We start from the raw sequence: 7,500 nt of genomic DNA, 5'->3' as shown, positions 1-7,500 counted from the left end.
ACGTAATATAGCCGGGATATATGTACAAATCCTCTATATAATATAGAATATATGTACTCAAATCTTTTATCATATGGTTGAGAATGCATATGAAGGGAATTTTATAATATTAAAAAAAAATTACCTAAGCATGTTTATAATATGGTTTGAATATATGTACCTAGGCAGTTTTATATGGTTAAAAAATATGTACCTAGGCAAGTTTATAACATGGTCGGAAAATATGTAACAAGGTAATTGTATAACATGGTTAAAATATATGTACCTAGGCAAGTTTATATGTTTAGAATATATGTAACAAGGCAATTGTATAATATGGTTGGAAAATATGTAACTAGGCAAGTTTATAATATGGTTGGAATATATGTAACAAGGTAAATGTATAACATGGTTGAAATATATGTATTTAGGCAACTTTATGATATGGTTGGAATATATGTACCTAGGTAAGCTTATGATTTGGTTGGAGAATGTGTTGAAAGGAATGTTTATAATATGGCTGGAAATATGTAACAAGGCAATTGTATAATATGGTTGGAAAATATGTACCTAGACAAGTTAATACATGGTTGGAAAATATGTAACAAGGTAATTTTATAACATTGTTGAAATATATGTACCTAGGCAAGTTTATAATGTGGTTGGAAGTATGTAACAAAGCAATTGTATAATATGGTTGGAATATATGTACCTAGGCAAGTTAATAACATGGTTGGAAAATATGTGACAAGGTAATTGTATAACATTGTTGAAAAATATATACTGAGGCTTTACATGATTGGATCACGTGCACCGCTCCACCGAAGACCAGCAACGGGGTCTCGATCGAGTCAGTACGTTCATGGCTGGGGTCCGTCCCTCACACGAAAGTGATCGCGTGGTCCTTGACAGAATAAAGTATGCAGAGTACGGCACGGGGATGAAAGGACAAAAGAATTATGATCATAATCAACGAGATGAGGCGACGTTGAGGTGATTCGAGAAAGAAAAAAAAAAAGAAAAAAAATATATGACACGCGTGGCGGGGGGTGGGTCCTTATAAAGGAATACCGCCCTCCCCCCCAATAAAAAGGGGGGAGGATGAGATGTAGCGAGATTGAGGTGATTCTAGAAGAAGAAAAATAAGAGAGAATTTGACTTGTTTGCCCCTTATAAGGACCTCCCCCCCCCAAAAAAAAAGAAAAAAGAAAAAAAGAGATGAGGCGAGATTGAGGTGATTCGAGAAAAAAAAGGAATTTGACTTGCCTTCCCCTTATAAGGACACCCTGCCCCCCCACCCACCAAAAAAAAAATGAGGCGATATTGAGGTGATTCGAGAAAAAAAAGGAATTTGACTTGCCTTCCCCTTATAAGGACACCCTGCCCCCCCCCCCCTCAAAAAATGGGGGCGGGGGAGGGGAGAAGAGAGAGAGAGAGATGAGGTCATTTGAGAAGAAAAAAGAGAGACTCTCACTTGCACGTCTCTTATAAAGACCCCCCTCCCCCCCCAAAAAAAATGGGGGGGGGGAGGAGAGAGAGAGATGAGGCGAGCATTACCGGACGTAATCCGGGGACAGACGAGGCTTAACGACTCCAGCTACGAGATGGTAACGAGTTTAATACCGGGGAAGGCCGGGTGGGGGGATGGGGGGGGAGGTACGTAAGTGAGAGAGAAAATTGGCGGTGTGGGGGGTGGGGAGCTAGTGGCAAAGTCTTTAACGAGGGCAGCCCGTCCCCTGTAAGATGGGTGGGGGAGGGGGGAAGGGGGTGTCGTTGGGAGGGGAGGGTTCCGAGTAGGGGGCGAGGTTTGGGGGGAAATGATGGGGGGGATGAGGTAGTGGGACAACAGAAGTCCATAAGTGCAGGAGACATTAGCCGTTTATACAAGAGTCTCCGCCTCGCTCAGCTGAATAAAATCACGTGGAACTGACCAGAATGAAATATTCCTAGTGTAACGCCAATGCTGTGATCCCACTCGCCAATGGCTAGTGATTTTATTCAGCTGAGGACTGTGTATCGTGGTGAAGGTGATAAAATGATGAGGGGACGGAGAGAGATAGGCGCGTCATGGCGTGGCGCGGGAGCCGGACACCTAAGCTCCGAAGTATTGAGAAGCGGTAAAAATGTCTCATTAACATAGTTTTCCGTGGACGGGAAGGGGGGAAAGGAGAGAAGAAAGGGGAGAGGTGGGGGTGGGGGGAGAGGGGGAAGGGAGGGAAATAGAGGAGTTTAGTTGACGAAGCGAAAAGGAGGTCGAGTGTGAGAACAAAGGAAGAGGAGACGGATGTTAAGAAATTCTGTTTTATGGCAGATAATGTGGGAGGATTTGTTGTTGTGTAAGAGGCAATGGCGTGGGTAAAACGACTACGACATAGCTATACTGTATATCGTTAAAGAACTAAAGATACTTATGTGGTTTAACGTATAATCTGAACACGATAACCCATCCCCTCTCTTGCCTCTCCCCCCCCCAAAAAAAAAAAAAATGGATAAAGACTATCATAAAGGAAGATTGCCTCACATCAAAGAATGTATAGAATCATAGAATGAATAAATAGACAGACATAAATAAACAGATAAATAGATTAATGATTAAATAGACAAATAAATGAATAAATGAATAGATAAATAAATTAATGAATAGAAAAATAATATAATTTGATTATTCGATTAATTAATAAACAAATATAAAAATGAATAAGTAAATAGTTGAATAAATTGATCAACAGATGAACAGATGAAACAGATGAAAAAATATTAAGGATAATCTCACATCAAAACTGTAACTTCACAATACATCTTGACAAACATTAACCAGCACAGTCCTAGACGTATCTTAAAGATCCCCTGACACAAAGATCATATAAAGACAACTTCACCACAATATCAGTATCACCACTGTCACTGTCACTGTCGTCGTCTTCGTCTTCATCGTGGTCGTCGTCGTGGTCGTCGTCATCATCATCATCATCGCCATCATCATCATCATCACCGCCATCATCATCATCATCGCCATCATCATCATCATCATCATCATCATCATCATCATCATCATCATCACCATCAATCATCACCATCATCATCATCACCATCATCATCATCATCATCATCATCACCACCACTATCGTCATCATCACAACTATCACCCAATCTCTCGTTCGGGTCCTTTCTCTTTGATACAACAAGCCCAAGAAATGACTTTGAAGATCTGTTTTAGAAGAATTGTCGATAATCATCGACATCTCTATACAGCAACCATTGTCGGTGTCTATAAATGGAAAAAGGGAAGAAAGCCTTCATAGAAAACGGATACTAGGATAATCTATAGAATAGCTTTGGAACTCGACTGTGTTGGAGCGCTATATAAACTAATATTTAGTATTTCGTCAGCGAATTACCAGCGCTTCTATCCTTAAGTGAAATAATTCTAAGAGAATGTGAGGTCAGAGACGAGGAAATGGAGAGAGTTAGAGTTAGAATGGATGGCTTAATCTATTTTTTTTTTTTTTTAGATTAACCTCTGAAAAAAAAATGAGTCGTGACTTTAGTTCGTAACGATGTAATTTAAGTCCATAAAACATGATAGACAAATATTATATATATATATATATATATATATATATATATATATATATACATATATATATATATATATATACATACACATATATATATATACATATATATATATATATATATATATGTATATATATATATATATATATATTACCCCATGCGGAGACATATAAACTACCTGTACGAAGAGAGTATATATATATATATATATATATATATATATATATATATATATATATATATATATATATATATGTATATGAAGATTAAAAAAAAATCAAATTATATTACGATTGCGTTCATCTGAGCGCAGGCCCACATAGACTGAACGAGTCTGACGTGGACTATACAGAGAAAAATTGGCACAGACTGAATCGGAACCATCAGAGACTAAATGGAAGAGGTGGCCTAAATGGAACTGAGGGTAGCACACAGACTGAATGGAAAAGTTGAATTGATTGGAATCAATGGATGGGATTGAGGGACACAAGTAGTCGGACAAGTCCCACGATAAAAGTATTGCAATTCACATTTATTCAATTATTCATTTATTCAATTCTTTATCTATTTATTTATCTATTCGTTTATATATCTATTTGTTTTATTCATTCATTTATTAATCTATTTATTTGTTTATCAATTTATTTATTTATATATTTATCATTAATTCATTTGTTTATTTATTCAATTATTTATTAATTTATCTGTTCGTTTATTTATTTATTTTGTTCATTCATTTATCAACTTATTTATTCGGTTATTAATTTATTTATTTATATATTTGTTATTAATTCAACTATTTGTTTATTTATTTATTTGTCTATTTAGTTATATATCTATCCATTCATCTATTTGCAAAAACTTTTCAAGAAAATGGCGTATACATGTCACAAGTAAATATCGTGGTTAAATGAAGATATATATATATATATATATATATATATATATATATATATACATATATATATACATATATACACATATATATATATATAGTATATATATGTATGCATGTGTGTGTGTGTGTGTGTGTGTGTGTGTATTACACATTTTCCAAAATAACCAAAATTCAGTCTTAAAAATGGCCTCATTTCCGATAGGCTTTATTTGTGAAGAGGTAACCTAGCGCAACCTAATCTAACCTTACCTTACTCAACCTAACCTGAACCTCACCTCACTTAACTTAACCCTAACATAACCATATTCTAACCTAACTTAACCTATCCTAACCAAACTTAACCATAATCTAACCTAAACCAAGCTAATCTAACACCTACGCCTAACTTAACCCTAAATTAGGATAAACCTAACCTAAACTGACCCAATCCTAACTTAACCTAATCCATTGTACATTACCTAAACTCCTACCTTTTACCCCAGAAACAAAAATGGCCACCCCATTGCAAGCTTCGAAAATGAATTGACCGAATCAACTTTTCACCGATTGATCGCGGGGGCGTGAAAGGGGGGAGAGGGTTGTTGGCAAGTCAGGTGCTGTGTGTATTTGACGACCGCAAGGATGCGGGAGTCTCTCTCTCTCTCTCTCTCTCTCTCTCTCTCTCTCTCTCTCTCTCTCTCTGTTTTTTTTTTTTTTTTTTTTTTTTTTTTTTTTGTATCCCGAATTCATTCGACCTCGTTATGGTCCAAAAGGTTTCTTGTTATATTACTGCAACTCATGATTACTGAAAGAGCGGTGATGAGGAGGTAGAGAAAGGTTGATGTCGGTGATGGTGACGAAGATGACAAACCGCTGTGTTTTGACAGTGATGCTCTGATGGAGGGAGGGTGAGGGAGGGGCGGGAGTGAAGGATTTGCATAAGGAGAATTTGGAAAGTGAAAATGGGTGGGATTTTGGGAAGGGGAGGGGAGGGGAGGGGAAGTGAGGGGAAGTGAGGGGAGGGGAAGTGAGGGGAGGGGAAGGGAAGTGAGGGGAGGGGAGGGGAGGAGAGGGGAGGGGAAGTGAGGGGAGGGGAAGTGAGGGGTGGGGATGTGAGGGGAGGGGATGTGAGGGGAGGTGAAGGGAGGGGAGGGGAGGGGAAGTGAGGGGTGGGGATGTGAGGGGAGGTGAAGGGAGGGGAGGGGAGGGGAAGTGAGGGGTGGGGATATGAGGGGAGGTGAAGGGAGAGGAGGAGAGGGGGAGTGAAGAGAGGGGGAGTGAATGGAGGGGGATTGAAGTGAGGGGAAGTGAGGGGAGGGGAAGTGAGGGGAGGAGAAGTGAGGGGAGGCAGTGAGTCCAGACAGGGAAATAGAGAGAAGATAGCAGAGAGGAGAGATGAGAAAGAAAAAGAAAAACGGAGATGAAGAGAAGAAGAGAAGGCTACAGGAGATAAGGAAGAGAGGGATTAAAGAGATAAAAGGAGATAGAGAAAGAGCGTCTGAAAGAATAAACCAGAAGAGAGGAAATAAGAGAAATGGAGAGGAATAAAGAGAGAGAGAAAAAGAGTAGAGTTGTGATCTCATGAAGCACACATTATAGTATTTTAAGATTCGCTCGGACAAATACGTGAATTATATATTTTAATGTCTATAATTTATTTAAGTTATTTGCTTACATATTAGTTTATACTATTCTATATATCTTCCTCTATATCCGGACTTTTTACGGAACAAATGGTCTCTTGGCAAACCACGTCTTTGTAATTCATTGTGTGTTCTACATAGAACAGGGGAGGGAAGGAGAGGGGTGGGGAGGAGGGGGGAGAAGAGGAGAGGAAGGAAGAGAGGGAGGAATGGAGAGTAAAGAGTAGGGACGTTGGGCTACGAGTAGAGGGACGGAAAGGGGAAGAGGGGAAGAGGGGAAGGGAGGAAGAGGGGAAGAGAGGAAGAGGGGAATAGAGAGGGAAGAAGAGAGGACGGAGGAATAGAGAGTAGCGGAGACAGTGGAGACGTTAGATAGGAGTAGAAGGACGGAAGAGAGGAAGAGAGGAAGAGGGGAAGAGGTGAAGAGGGGAGGAGTGGAAGAGGGGAATAGAGAGGGAGGAATAGAGAGTAGAGGAGGAATAGATACGTTGGCTAGGAGTAGAAGGACGAAAAGAGGAAGAGAGGAAAGGGGAAGAGGGGAAAACTGGAAGAGGGGAATAGAGAGGGAGGAATAGAGAGTAAAGGAGGAATAGAAACGTTGGCTGGGAGTAGAAGGACAGAAAGGGGAAGAGAGGAAGAGGGGAAGAGAGGAAGAGGGGAAGAAAGAGGGGAATAGAGAGGGCAGAATGTGGTGAAGAGGGAACGGGTGTGAAATGGTGAGGGGAAGAGAGGGAAGAAATAGATAGAGAGGAAAGAGGAACAGTGCCAAAGTGATAGATGTGATGGAGAGTGGAAGGGGGGTGGAAGAGAGGGGAAAAGAGGGGGAACGGACTAGAGACAGATGGTGTAGAGGGGAAGAAAGATGGTGATGAAAGAGAGAGGGAGGGAGAGAGAGAGAGAGAAAGAGAGAGAGAGAGAGAGAGAGAGAGAGAGAGAGAGAGAGAGAGAGAGAGAGAGAGATAGAGAGAGAGAGAGAGAGAGAGGGAGGGAGGGAGAGAGAGAGAGAAAGTGAGAGAGATAGATAGATAGATAGAGAGATAGAGAGAGAGAGAGAAAGAGAGAGAGAGAGAGAGAGAAATAGAGAGAGAGAGGGAGGGAGGAAGAGAGAATCGGTGCTGAGGGGGGGAGGATGGGCCCTGGAAGAGGGCGAAGAGAAATTAAAAGAAAAAAGTAAAAAATCTATAATGATAATGATGATAATAATAATGGTAATGATAATGACGATGACGATGATAATATGATGATAATAGTAATAATAATGATAACGATAATAACAATGATAATAATAATAACGATAATAACAACAACAAGGACGATAATGACGATGACGACGACGACGACGACGACAACGATATGATAATATAGTAGTAATAATAATAATAACGATAATAATAATGATAATGATAATGATAGTAAGAACAACAA

General features: G+C 39.6%; 1 protein-coding gene across 4 annotated transcripts in view; it reads right to left on the bottom strand.

Annotated features, from left to right (window-relative positions):
- LOC143039506 (cell adhesion molecule Dscam2-like) overlaps window positions 1-7,500 on the bottom strand; it is a 1,807,148-nt gene that overhangs the window by 1,509,711 nt on the left and 289,937 nt on the right. The gene's annotated exons all lie outside the window — the stretch shown is intronic.

The sequence above is a fragment of the Oratosquilla oratoria genome, chromosome 2, assembly GCF_046742065.1.
Source record: "Oratosquilla oratoria isolate Oo_2021 chromosome 2, ASM4674206v1, whole genome shotgun sequence".
Taxonomy (NCBI): domain Eukaryota; kingdom Metazoa; phylum Arthropoda; class Malacostraca; order Stomatopoda; family Squillidae; genus Oratosquilla; species Oratosquilla oratoria.
Note: the sequence above shows the minus strand (reverse complement) of the source record. Positions and strands in the feature narration are given on the sequence as shown.